At 43.0% G+C, this 12459-nt stretch overlaps 2 long non-coding RNA genes across 2 annotated transcripts in view; one reads left to right on the forward strand and one right to left on the reverse strand.

Annotated features, from left to right (window-relative positions):
• Positions 1-7903, reverse strand: part of LOC116084796 — a 60868-nt gene extending 52965 nt beyond the window's left edge. Inside the window, exon 1 of the long non-coding RNA XR_004116268.1 lies at positions 7750-7903. This is a non-coding gene — a long non-coding RNA (uncharacterized LOC116084796). The remainder of the gene's footprint in view (positions 1-7749) is intronic.
• A 2985-nt stretch (positions 7904-10888) lies between these two features.
• Positions 10889-12143, forward strand: LOC116086283. The gene is made up of 2 exons (XR_004116858.1): positions 10889-10998; positions 12055-12143. It is a non-coding gene; the product is annotated as an uncharacterized LOC116086283 (long non-coding RNA).
• The last annotated feature ends 316 nt before the right edge of the window (positions 12144-12459 follow it).

The following is a 12459-nucleotide window of genomic DNA, read 5'->3' on the forward strand; positions in this document are numbered from 1 at the left end:
TCTCTCTCTCTCTCTCTCTCTCTCTCTCTCTCTCTCTCTCTCTCTCTGTGTGTGTGTGTGTGTGTTCAGCAATTGTAGGATATTTGCTCAAACAATCATTGGGTGTGACTATGAGGAAACCTAAGTCCCTGCAGATTCTGAGTCTCTACAAGAACAACAGTCTCCATGCTCAGTAAGCCAGGTGTGTGCTAAAGTCTTGTATCGCCAAGCTCCAGGGAGCTAAAACTGCATCCCAGTCAGCCCCCCTCATCAGATTTTATGGAACCAACCACAGTGACGAATGGCCCTGCATTTGGAAAGCTGTCCCAGTTCTAGTCACAGCTGAACCTCTCTGTCACTATTGACATATGTGCACTCTGAGAGTCTCAGTGCAATTGGCCATCTGTCCAGGAGACTGGAACCACCTCAGCACTGAGATAAAAATCAGAAGCCCAGCTCTTCTCCAGCATGCACCTGGATGGAGCCACAGTTCACAGACATAGCCTCACCTGCAGTGCAACAGCCAGGGAAGGCTCCCAGGTCTGTAGTAGATAGAAGAGGGGTTCATGCAAGACAGATGGATGTTCACAACCACCTCCTAAGAAGGAGCCAAGAGAAAGGACTGGCTGAGTGTGACTCTAGACCGAAGCAAAGGGCATGCCTTATGGATTCAATCAAACGGAGGGTGGGATTACTGCTGCCTCCTGGTATGATGAATGACCTTCAGGAAGTCACTTTTCTTTAAGAATTGCTTTCTTCAACTGGAAAAACAGCAGTAGATTATTCTTTTGTCATTAATTGTCACAAAAATCATGAAAGCAACACCCTGCAATTCTGAATGTTTCCTCTGGTGTGTGCAGCTACAACTCACCTGCACCACATTGATTTTTATTATTTATGAAGAAGATTGAGAGGGCAGAACCAGATGGTGTAGATTAAACTCATGTGATTGGAGAAACAAGGAAGGGAGAATGGGAGGGAGGGAGGGAGAAGGAAAGGAGGGACAGATGAAGGCCGTGAAGAGAAGAAAGGAGGCAGAGGGGAGAGAGGACTGAGGAAGAAAAGTATTGAGGGAGGTAGAAGGAAGGGGAGAAGAAAAAGATGGAGGGATGAAGGGGAAACGTGCCTTGGGGATGTTGATGGAAAATAGGCAAACGAATCAAAAACTCAACCTTTCATCAAAATGTTTTAAACAACCAGGGAAAACTTAAATATGAAAAAGAAAATGGACTAACACCATCGTTCCCTTTGCCTGGCACATCTATGTCATTGTGAACCACACGGGCTGCCTTCCTGTGTGGTCCTCAGGACACCGTCCATGAAAGGTCAAGAGGAATGAATGTCCTACTGAAGCCATTTCCATTTTTCTTGTCATCACTTTCTGACTCTTGTTCCACATCCTAACTCATGCACCTGTGTCTAACTGTGTCCAGTTAGGCAGCACTCCACCACACAGACGCAGTGCCATTTGTCTTACTGTAACCAAATGGAATCAGCACAAAGCCAAAACCAGCACTGCCAAGAAATAAGAGTGGGGAAAGATTTATTACCTGCAGCAGATATAATTTCCAAAGCAGTGTACTCCTAGAACAAATAAAGCATGGGGATATTGTTCAGGAATCCTATGTAGCCATAGAGAAAGCACTTTGGGTGCAGGCTACTCATGAGCATGCTCAGTTTCAGGGTTAAGAATGGAAAGTGGCAGGCAAATCTGTGGCATGCTAAAAGTCATCAAGTTCGTGTCCAGAAGGTCAAAGGTCACAGAAGCATTGTGGTTTTTGACCAGCTTGTGTCATGAAGGTAGTAAATGGGAACATCTCTGCACATGCTCAGTCAACGTCATAAAAATGGCAATGGGAACACCTCTAGGCATGCTTGCCTGAGCCTTAAAGACAGCAGAAACCAACAATCCAGGCATGAACAGCTTGCATCATTAAGTTCAGCTTTAAAAAAAAAGGAAAAGACAGAATTTGTATTTTAGTAGGTTAGTCTCTCTCTCTCTCTCTCTCTCTCTCTCTCTCTCTCTCTCTCTCTCTGTGTGTGTGTGTGTGTGTGTGTGTATGTGTGTGCACATGTCCCAGTGATCATCCTATGTCCATCCTATGTCCATCCTATGTCCATTCTCCACAGCACTAAGTGACAGGTATACCATGTGGCCATGACTAGTTTTTTACAGGGATGCTAGAATCCAAATATATCTAATTGTTTGTAGAACAAAAGCCTTGCCCACTGAATCATGTCCCCAGCTCAAAGGACACTTTGAAGGAGTATTAGCAAAAGAATTAGTCCCTAAACATTCTGCTTCAGTCGCAGCTTTGTGCATCCTCTTGACTATCCAGGTTGAACACACCTCCCATTGCTATCATACTATGCCAAGTCTTGAGGTAGATCTGTCTGCTCTCAATTTGCAAAAGGATCAGCCTCACAAGCAGCAATGAGCACATTCCACATGTCTGTCTGCACACCGTTTTCCATTTGTACAGTCCACACGTCTGTCTGCACTGTTTTCCCCTTGTACAGTCCACACGTCTGCCTGCACTGTTTTCCCCTTGTACAGTCCACACGTCTGTCTGCACTGTTTTCCCCTTGTACAGTCCACACATCTGTCTGCACTGTTTTCCCCTTGTACAGTCCACACGTCTGCCTGCACTGTTTTCCCCTTGTACAACCTTACTCTATGATATAAATGCATAGTCTTTCTATCTTACTTATACTTTATTTTCATTTGTTTGTTTTTTGGGGGGTTGCAGGGGAGTGTTGACCGGAGGCTGACATCAAAGGAAATGAACCGATTTGTGAAGCATCTGCTCTGAACTTGGCTAATGGAGAACCCCAGGAAAGGTTCCTTTACCAGTGTGCCTGCCATAGTGTCTGCCAGAAACCTGGGTAGCAGCTGCCTCACACAAGAGGCCTTCAGAAGGTTCGGTGTTTGGCAAATAATCAGAGCGGGGAGCAGGAGACTGCCTCTGTTCTCCACTCTCTTCCTAGAGACAGGAGGACATGAAGGGTGGGTACCACAGAGACCCCTTCAGCTCACACACTGAGGAGTTTGTGCCCTGAGGAAATATCACAAAGGTCTGTCCACCCATCACAACCACAAGGCCTCACAGAAAGCCTACTTGAGCTGAAAGGGAAAGTCATTTCATGCAGATGCTCACAGGAAGCCAACATAATCGGTGAACCCTTTGAAGGCAATTTATCCTCCCCTTGCTACCTGCCTTTCTGAATCTGCAGATAAGCCTGTGTTTGCCACAAGCGGAGAAGAAAGCAGAGACAGGGAGCAATCCCTCTGAGGCTGCTCCGGGTCAGCTTTATCAAAATGATAAAATGTTTTGAGTCTTAGCAGCCCCCTGGGCTGACTGCGGGCTGGGCTTCCAGAGGTATTAAGGGGTGAAGAAGGTGAGCAAGTGGCCCTTCCCGGATGTCCCGGTGGCATCTCTGGTGTCGTCGCTGATAGAAGTTTTATCAAGATAAATCTAGTGCTGCCCGGGAAGGATATTAATAAATTATCTAGTAATGAAAAATGTGAGGGGAGCCATACTCCTCCATCAGGCCTGTGATGATTACTTTGATAGATGTACTGGCAGGACCTGCGAGACAAGGCAGAAACGAGAAACACGACAGACAAACCTTTAAGGGTGACCTCAGAGGAAAACACCAGTTGGTGAATGATACCAACTCTGAATAGGGGGAAAAAACAGAGCTCTGGGGCTGTGTCAACTGCCAGATGGATGTGCTCTGTGATCAACTGATCATTGAATCCTGTGTCAACCGCAGACAGGGGAAGAGAGACATGAAGATGGGAGGAGGGAGAAGACACAAAAGCCCTCAATGCTTTCATGCGAACACTGGCTCTCTGTTCATGAGATCCCAGTGCCCCTGGAGTTATGGAAACATCTCATATTGGTTACTTTTCTAGTTGTACCCCAGTCCCATACAAGAAGCAATGTAATGAATGCATGGAGGTGTTTTGATTCATGATTTGAGCGTACACTCTTATCATGGCAGAAGTGAAAAGAGTGTGGGGGATGCTTTGCGGCATGGCAACAAGAAAACGAAGCTGTCTGCTCACATCTCATTGTACCAGGAAGCAGAGAGAAGTCTGGGCCTGATACAAATTTCAGTATTGTCCCCATAGCAACCTACATCCATCTCCCCCTAGCAATCCAGTTCCTCTACCTAGGCCTCACTTCCTAAAACCTCTCAAAACAGCACCTTCAGGACAGGAGACATGGCTCAGTTGTTAGAAGTGCATAATACTCTTGCAGAAGATCCAAGTTTCATTACCAGCACCCATGTCAGACAACTCAAAACTGGTGCAACTTCAGCTCCAAGGGGGTCATATACATATACAGATACATACATATGTTATACTCATATATGCATACATATATACATATACATATGTATGAGTATATGTGTATACACACATGTAATATTGACAATCAACCTTTTAAACACCAGCACCATCATGTATGGATAACGTGGCCTGACACACGAGCCTTTGGGAGACAGCTCACATGCAAACTAGAACCCATCCTATTATCTCAGTCCTCCTCCCTATAAATGAAGAGCTGTGTAATAGTGCTGAAAACATAGCTCTGTGAGGAATTGTTACAATAAGGACTGGGAAGTTCTTAAAAGCAGAAAGTATTCAATGAACAGTCTTAGAACAAGTGGGAGAAGCAGACGTGTTGGACACAGCTTCACCTATAAAAAGCTCAACGTTAGTGAAATAGATTTACACCCAATCAAATGACACTGGGGCAAAGTATGGGAGAAAGGTAAACATATGGGATTTCCCCAGGAGTCTTTTAAGTCAGGCCCAAGGAATGTTAGCCTAAAGAGGTGAATTTGAGGCAGAGGATTGAAAGATGAAGATATTTGGATAGAGTAGATGCAGTAATAAGAGAGAGATGATAGCAAATGAGGAAAAAGTGGAGGGGATTGGAAGTGATGAGCTACAATTACAATATGCAATTTTAGTACAGAAAATGTTGAAAAGGTATATCTAAGCAGAGGACCACAAGTCTCTCCATCCACATACCCAAAGCAGTGTAGAGTCACTCTGTTAACATGTGTGGAGCACCGTAAAGATGAACTGCAAACACCCTCAGTGGCCTTTCGGCATCTTTTTCCTCCCTGTGTGAGCAACTTCTCCCTGACTCACTTGAAGATTTTACTCTCTATCTCTTCCATTGATCTGTTAGCCACAGAGCATTGTGGGAGGTTGGGGCAGGATAGGAGAGCACACTGAGCCCCCAGAGGCACATGCACCTACTCCTTTTTCTCACCTGAGCTTCCAGGAGTACAAAGGGCATCTCACAGATGGCTAGGGGGCAGAAAGACTAAGAGAGAGCTTCAAAAGCCTGAGACTATGCAGCTGGTTAAAGAGTAGACAGAGCTCTCCAAGGGTCAGAGAACTGGAGATATGATAGGGAAGTGGAGGGAGATCTAAGAATGCTTGCTGGGACTCAGATCCCCAGCCCTGCAGAGGGACTGTCTTGATCTTACCTTCAAAACACTTAAAGGCAGTGATGGAAGAGCAGCAAACAACGACTGCAGCTCTACCCAACCTCAGGGAAATTAGGAGGAGATTAGAGATGGGGCCTCTTAGCTAGTGTTTGAAAGGAGAACGGCAGCCCCTTTCTGCATGGATACAAGAATCTGTGCTCTACATTTTCATACACAATTTTATTGCATTTTTTAAAAAAGTACAACATGACTCATAAGCTAGAGAAAAACACTGATCGATGAACCCACAGATGAGAAACATAAAGGTTAGTAGAAAACCCCTTTCCAAAAACCACTATCAGCATGTTTGGGTGTCTAGTGGGAAAGGGGAGCAATACACATGACAGGAAGAGGAATTTGTTTGACATCGTGAAGAGAAAGCAGAAATGTTAGAATGGAGCCCTGTAACACATTAAGCAAAAGTGAGTCTAGTGAACTGACTTGTAGGTTAATACCAATGAAAACCATGAAAAGCCTCAGAAAATGGCAGCACAGTCATGAGCTCAGGACCCAGAAGACTGAGGCAGGAGGATTGCAAATTTGAGGCCAACCTGGGCAACCCACAGAGACTTTATCTCAACAGTCACTGGTTCTTTTTAAAGAAATAAAATTATCTATATGAATTCATCAGCACCTTTAAAGTAGCACAAGAAACCTTGGGACACCGTCAAACAGTATAATATGCATATAATCACAGTCTCTATGAAATGAGAGGAAAAAACCAGCATGGGACGATGCTTGAAGAGATAACGAGGGCTTCATGTCTTAAAATCTGGTGTGAATTCACAGAACCAGGAAACTTAAGAAAGTAGGGAGACAACTCTGAAGAAAATCACCTGCAGTCACAGAGTGGGCCAGCTTCAAAAGTAAACAAAGAGCAAACGGCACCTATCCCATGACAGCCTTCAAGGAACTCCCCACCAAAAAACAGTCTACCTGAGAAAGCAATAGTCATGTCAGCCACCCAACTAACCAGAAGTGACAGACACCAACCAGAAGTGACTGACACCAACCAGAAGTGACTGACACCAACCAGAAGTGACAGACACCAACCAGAAGTGACTGACACCAACCAGAAGTGACTGACACCAACCAGAAGTGACTGACACCAACCAGAAGTGACTGACACCAACCAGAAGTGACAGACACTAACTGGAAGTGATTAACCCTAACCGGAAGTGATTGACACCAAACAGAAACCAGAAAACCAAAAAGGCACTGGGTGACTACCTTCAAAATTAGGACATTTGAATAATTAATTAGCATACATGCCAATCTCAAGCTTCCCACCCTGTGAAATGTAAAAAAAAAAAGAAGGTAAATTAAGAATATTTTAAATTGATAAAAGCTAAGAAATTTGGCTGCAGCAGATATGCTCTGAGAATATTGGTAAAGGCTGAAGGGGAATCCAAACTTGAGGAAAGTTAATCTCTATAAGCAAGAATGAAGAAAGTCCCCCAAATTTAAGTGTGTTTGTGTATAAATATGTATATATGTGTGATTTTTTATATATGACATATATGATTTATATATGACATATAAGTGAAAGTAATTCATGTGCACATCTTCTCTCTGATTCAAAGCAGCAGGTGCATGTGCCTCTGAGGGCTCAGTGGACCCTTCTTTACTTCTCCCAACCTCCCATGCTGCACTGTGGCTCACAAGTCAATGAGAGAGATAGAGAAAATATTTCCAAGTGAATCAGAGAGAGGTTGCTCACATGAAATACATACATACATACATAACTACATATATATGATATCTACATATATATGATTTGTATGATATATATGTGAAGTATTTCATGTTTATACATCTATTTTTAATACTCAGTTTAATCTTTTTCATTTTAAAATGTCTTATAAATGACAGGGCACAATTATAATGCACTATGTGTAACTGCTAGTTAGAAAGAGTATCTATGCATGTCTACAGTAGAAGGTCACCCTACTGACACATATTGCAGTTTCATGAACATCATGGAGCTAAATAAAGAAGTGCATGAACATGTGGGTAGAATGATTCTCCACAATGGAACATGAGATGCAACATCAACATCAAATCAAATGTAGGGTGGGATAGGTAGGAAAACAAATACCAAGATATTGCCCTAAAACATCACAACAGATACAAACTAATTGAAGGTTTCAATTAAAACACAGAAACCATAATATGAGAATAGGAAACAAAACTAAACTTTTAAGCAACACCTACTATAAGGCTAAGGAGGTGGCTCTGTAGGTAAAAATCACTCACAGTGAAAGTCTGACAGCCAGAGTTCGATCCCTGAGACCCACATAAAAGCTGTGTGTTGTAGTGTGTATCTGTAAGACCAGAACACCTAAGGCATTATGGGAGGCAGAGGCAAAACAGTTGGCTGAGAACACCTAAGGCATTATGGGAGGCAGAGGCAAAACAGTTGGCTGAGAACACCTAAGGCATTATGGGAGGTAGAGGCAAAATAGTTGGCTGAGAACTCAGGAGCCTGCTACCCTGAATAGGATGTGCGGGAGTAAAAATAACAGGACAGAATAACCCCTGCTTTGACAAGGTGTTGCTGACTCCTGAGGCAGGCACACATACACACACACAGAGAGACAGAGAAATGGACAGACAGACAGACAGACAGAGACAAAGACAAATGCAGAGACATAGAGATAAGGAAGGAGGAACCAAAGGAGAGAGGGGGAGAAACTTTTCAAAAAAGAAAATATCCACACTAAGATATGACATGGATATAGATGTGAGGAGATGTCTGCAGAGGGACCCACCAGAAGAAAAGTGTTTTGCCTGTATCAGTAAGAAATAGGTCTTGAGGGATTAAAATATAGAGATAGTTGGTACATAATAAATAATGGGTGAGAAAACAAAAAAAATATATCCCAAATATGTGTGCATGTGTATGTGTGTGACTAGTGATACAAATGAGCATGCATGCCAAAATAAATTTTAGATATTGTGTTGAACAAATGGAGCAAGACATACAAGTATATATTCTCTGGGTATCTATTCATATGATGATCTAAAATAGTCAAAACTATCTCCAAGTGGGGCTGAAGGATGGTCCAGGGTTAAAAGACTTGCTACTCTTCTAGAGAAATTGGATTCAGTCTAAGGCACTCCAGTCTGGTAACTCACAACCATCTCTAACTCCAAAGACCTTTTGGGATCTCCATGTGTTCTCTCTCTCTCTCTCTCTCTCTCTCTCTCTCTCTCTCTCTCTCTCTCTCTCTCTCTCTCTCTCTCTCTCTCTCTCACACACACACACACACACACACACACACACAAACACACACATACATCAGAGAATGGCACCCACTGGCAGGCAAGACACCAAGTTTAGAATGCTAAGATGGCTATTTCCTTGAAAGTTGACCTTGAGAGTGGAACTCCGCATTTTGGGTCCATTATTCATAAAGAAATTCAGCTGCTTGGCTTCCTCTCTAAGGCTCTCCTGTCTTCTTTTCTTGGGTGTATGCTCCAGTTTCTTCACACATATGCAGACTCCAGGACTGAACTGACTCAGAACCTGACTGGACTGACACATAGAACCTGAGAACTTAGAAGGGAGGAAAAGAAAGAATAGAGTCCCCCTCCTTCTGGGGCCTCAGAGGCCACTCTCCTTCCCTAGCCCTTAAGACAGTACTATTCTTTAAACTTCCCCATTGCTCTCTACCTCCAGGCCTCTGTAGGCTTTCACCTTATGATAACAACAGCCTTACCTTGCTCTGTCCCCCTTGTTATCATCTCCCCAGTGCATGAAGAATTAAGTCTCTGGTCCAACTTAGTCTGAGTCTTCCTCTTTCTACTAAATGAGATGGAGATATGGTTAAGAGGACTTACTGCCTTGGTGTAGAAGATGCAGGTTTGGTTCTCAGCATCTAGGTCAGGTGGCTCACAACCACTTGTCACTGCTGTTCCAGGAGAATCTAACACCGTCTTCTGACCTCTAATGGCTCCTACACCCATGTAGTATACATATATACACTCACATACATAGGTACACATTTCTTCTTTTAAAAAAAGTAATGCTAAATACTATGGCGTGAATAATATCAGCTATGTAATCACTATCTGGTAGAGGCAACTCCTGTAAGAAATTTAGTCATTAATCCAAGCCTCCTTCTCTAGTCACCCCCAGCTGGTAAACCCTGAGAAATGAAAATCTGAACATCCAGTTGTTCACCGGCTTTTCAGCTACTCCTCAGTTGCTGTGATAGACACCTTGTCATGGAAAGCTGGCGACACACAAGCTTATTTTGTCTTGTAGCTTACCATCCATCATAAGGGGAACTCAGGGCAGGAACTGCAGCAAAGGCCTTAGAGGAGTGCTGTCTACTGGCTTGCCTTAGGTGCTTCGCTAAGTTTTCTTTCTTACACAGTCCAATGCTATCTTTTTACTATTAGCTGCTTCTACTCTTCCTACCTGTGATAGCTAATAGTGGTCAACTTGACTGGCTCTACCAAAAGATAATCAACCAAAAGAGAAGCTACTGGTCACACTTGTAAAGGTATGTTCTTAATCAGATTCTCTGAATGTGGGAGGCATCTTACTGTGGCGGCTCAGATGGAATGAGTTAAGGTGGAGAAAAGCTTTCTTCCCATGCTGCTTCCTTCCTGGAGAGCATGTTCATCTACACACTTCTGCTGCTGGTACTCTCAAAGCCACAGCCACTGTCCTGCATTTCTTCACAAATATCAGAACGTTTTAGGCTTCTGAAGTGGACTCTCCAAGGACTCTTCCAAGCCTTTAACATCTCACTGGGACTGCTGAAACACCTGTCTTCATGGACCCTGCAATTCTTGGGCTCTTGGCCTCTCTCATACAAGGACAGTCGTTGCTGAATTACTTAGACCATATCATGTAAGCCAATCTAGTAAATCCCCTCTTAATATATGTTTATTATTTGAGTTCTGATCCTCTAGAGTGCCCTGACTAATACAATATCTGTGTGAATTTTATTTCCTGAGCCTCACATCCTACTGGGCTTCCTTACCAACATATACAGAAATGAGCAAAAGTAATCTAAATTCACCTGGATCAGTAAACCTGTTAAAGTGTGAAAATGAACCAAGAAGTTAGGGATTCAAGCAGAAAGGAGACTTGGATAGGTATATTTTGCTCACTTGGAGCAGAACTGACTGGGCCGCCTACACAAACCAAGGAATATGATGCCCTCAATCTCTGATGCCCTCAATCTCTACATGAACCTCATCGTTGCGTATGTAGTCAGACTGATGGGTCTTGTGACACACATGGAGAACAATGTCTAGAATGCTGTACCTATAGCAACAACAGCAAAAGGAGGACCACAGAATGATGTGATGGAGAAGTAAAGGAAAGGATGTGGTGGCAAAGATTGCTGCTAGGGGCACAGACCACAGGGAACACATAAGCCTCTGCTGTGGGGGAGATGGTTGAAGTTCAAACATCTGGTGTCATATGTCCTGTGCTGTCAGTGTCTCTTGAAACATCTGAAACACTGGCCAACTGTTATAACCTTGGTGAGCCTTGCTGGGGCTCCATGGGGTTTTTAGTTTTCAGCTGTGATGTATGAGCACCAGTTCCTTACAGTTATTCTGCACATTGCTTCCATGATGTTTACATTCAGTATGCTTCCGTATTAGCTCAGTGCCAGCCATGATGGGAAAATCTACATCACAGAAATTAGTAGCTATTCTAAACCTGGCCTGTTTTTCTAGAGCCCCATCACTAAACATAGGTTCCATGATATTAGAGACATTGTATGCTTTTGTGTTGTTTTTAACCCTAAGGCAATACTCTTCATATGAGGAGAGTATACCAAATACTGTTTTGGTTAGTCAGGTAAGCTTGAATACAGGTTCAGAGTTTCCAATGTGAAAACACAAAATACTACAACATGGCATTCAAAAAAGTTGTGGATTTTGAAGAATATCAGGTTTTTGGAATAAGGACATTCAACTAGTGAAGTTTCAAAACATAAAATGTTCTGAAATTTGAAATGATTTAATCCAAATCATTTTGGATACAACATATTCAGCCTGCATTTCCATTCTACAGCTAAGATAAGGGTCCAGAGAGGTTGCCATTTGGCTATTAACATGACCAATGGCCTACTGGGCCAGAATTTAAATCCAATTCAGCTCAATTTCAGAGCTTCTCTTGTATTTCATAAAAGGTATCAATTTGTTTCATCCTGAAATAAACAAACAAATGAAGATATTACCCCAGACATTCAAAAGATCCTTCAAAAAGATCTTATGGGAAAAAATCACCATCATGAAAATTCATCAAGGTCTCATTGGTCTCCATTGATCCAGGGAGACCAAATGGGCCAGCCTCTTCTATCATCATTATTGACATCTTTCCTATGTCTCATGGCTTTGATCTAAATATATTATCTCTCAGCCTCAGTTTACCTAACTTAACTGTAGTCTAATGTCTTCAGACCTCAAAATACCAACAGAAGTGTATTAAAACCATCTGCAACCAGGAGAAGGGAGCAGAGTAGCTTCAGGGTTGTGCTTCCTCCTCATCCAGTAGCTCAATTCCGACTCAAACCTGTGTTATTCTTCCAGGAAGACAATTGTGCAGCTGGGGCTCTGTGATAAGGGCTTCTCTCAAAACTTCCCGAAGTGTCAAGAATAAATAAACCATTATATTTGCATCCAGTTGCACTCTGTATTTTGTTTCATCTCTCACTGAAAGTGTTGGGATGAGGATGAAGTAGGCTTGATAAAAAGAAGCAGGTACCTGATTGGGTGGAAAACGTTTTGGTGATAGATCAGCTGTATGGACAGCGTCATTAACTATATGATATAAACCAACATGTACCAACCCACTTTAGTGAGGAACTCTTCCTCCCCCCTCTCTCTCTCCCTCCCTCCCTCTTTCCCTCTCTCTCTGCCTCCCTCCTTCAAGCAAGGTCTCACATATCCCACTCTGGCCTCCAGCTTACTAAGTAGACAAGGATTATTTGAACT

This window comes from Mastomys coucha, unplaced genomic scaffold (genome assembly GCF_008632895.1).
Source record: "Mastomys coucha isolate ucsf_1 unplaced genomic scaffold, UCSF_Mcou_1 pScaffold12, whole genome shotgun sequence".
Lineage (NCBI taxonomy): Eukaryota > Metazoa > Chordata > Mammalia > Rodentia > Muridae > Mastomys > Mastomys coucha.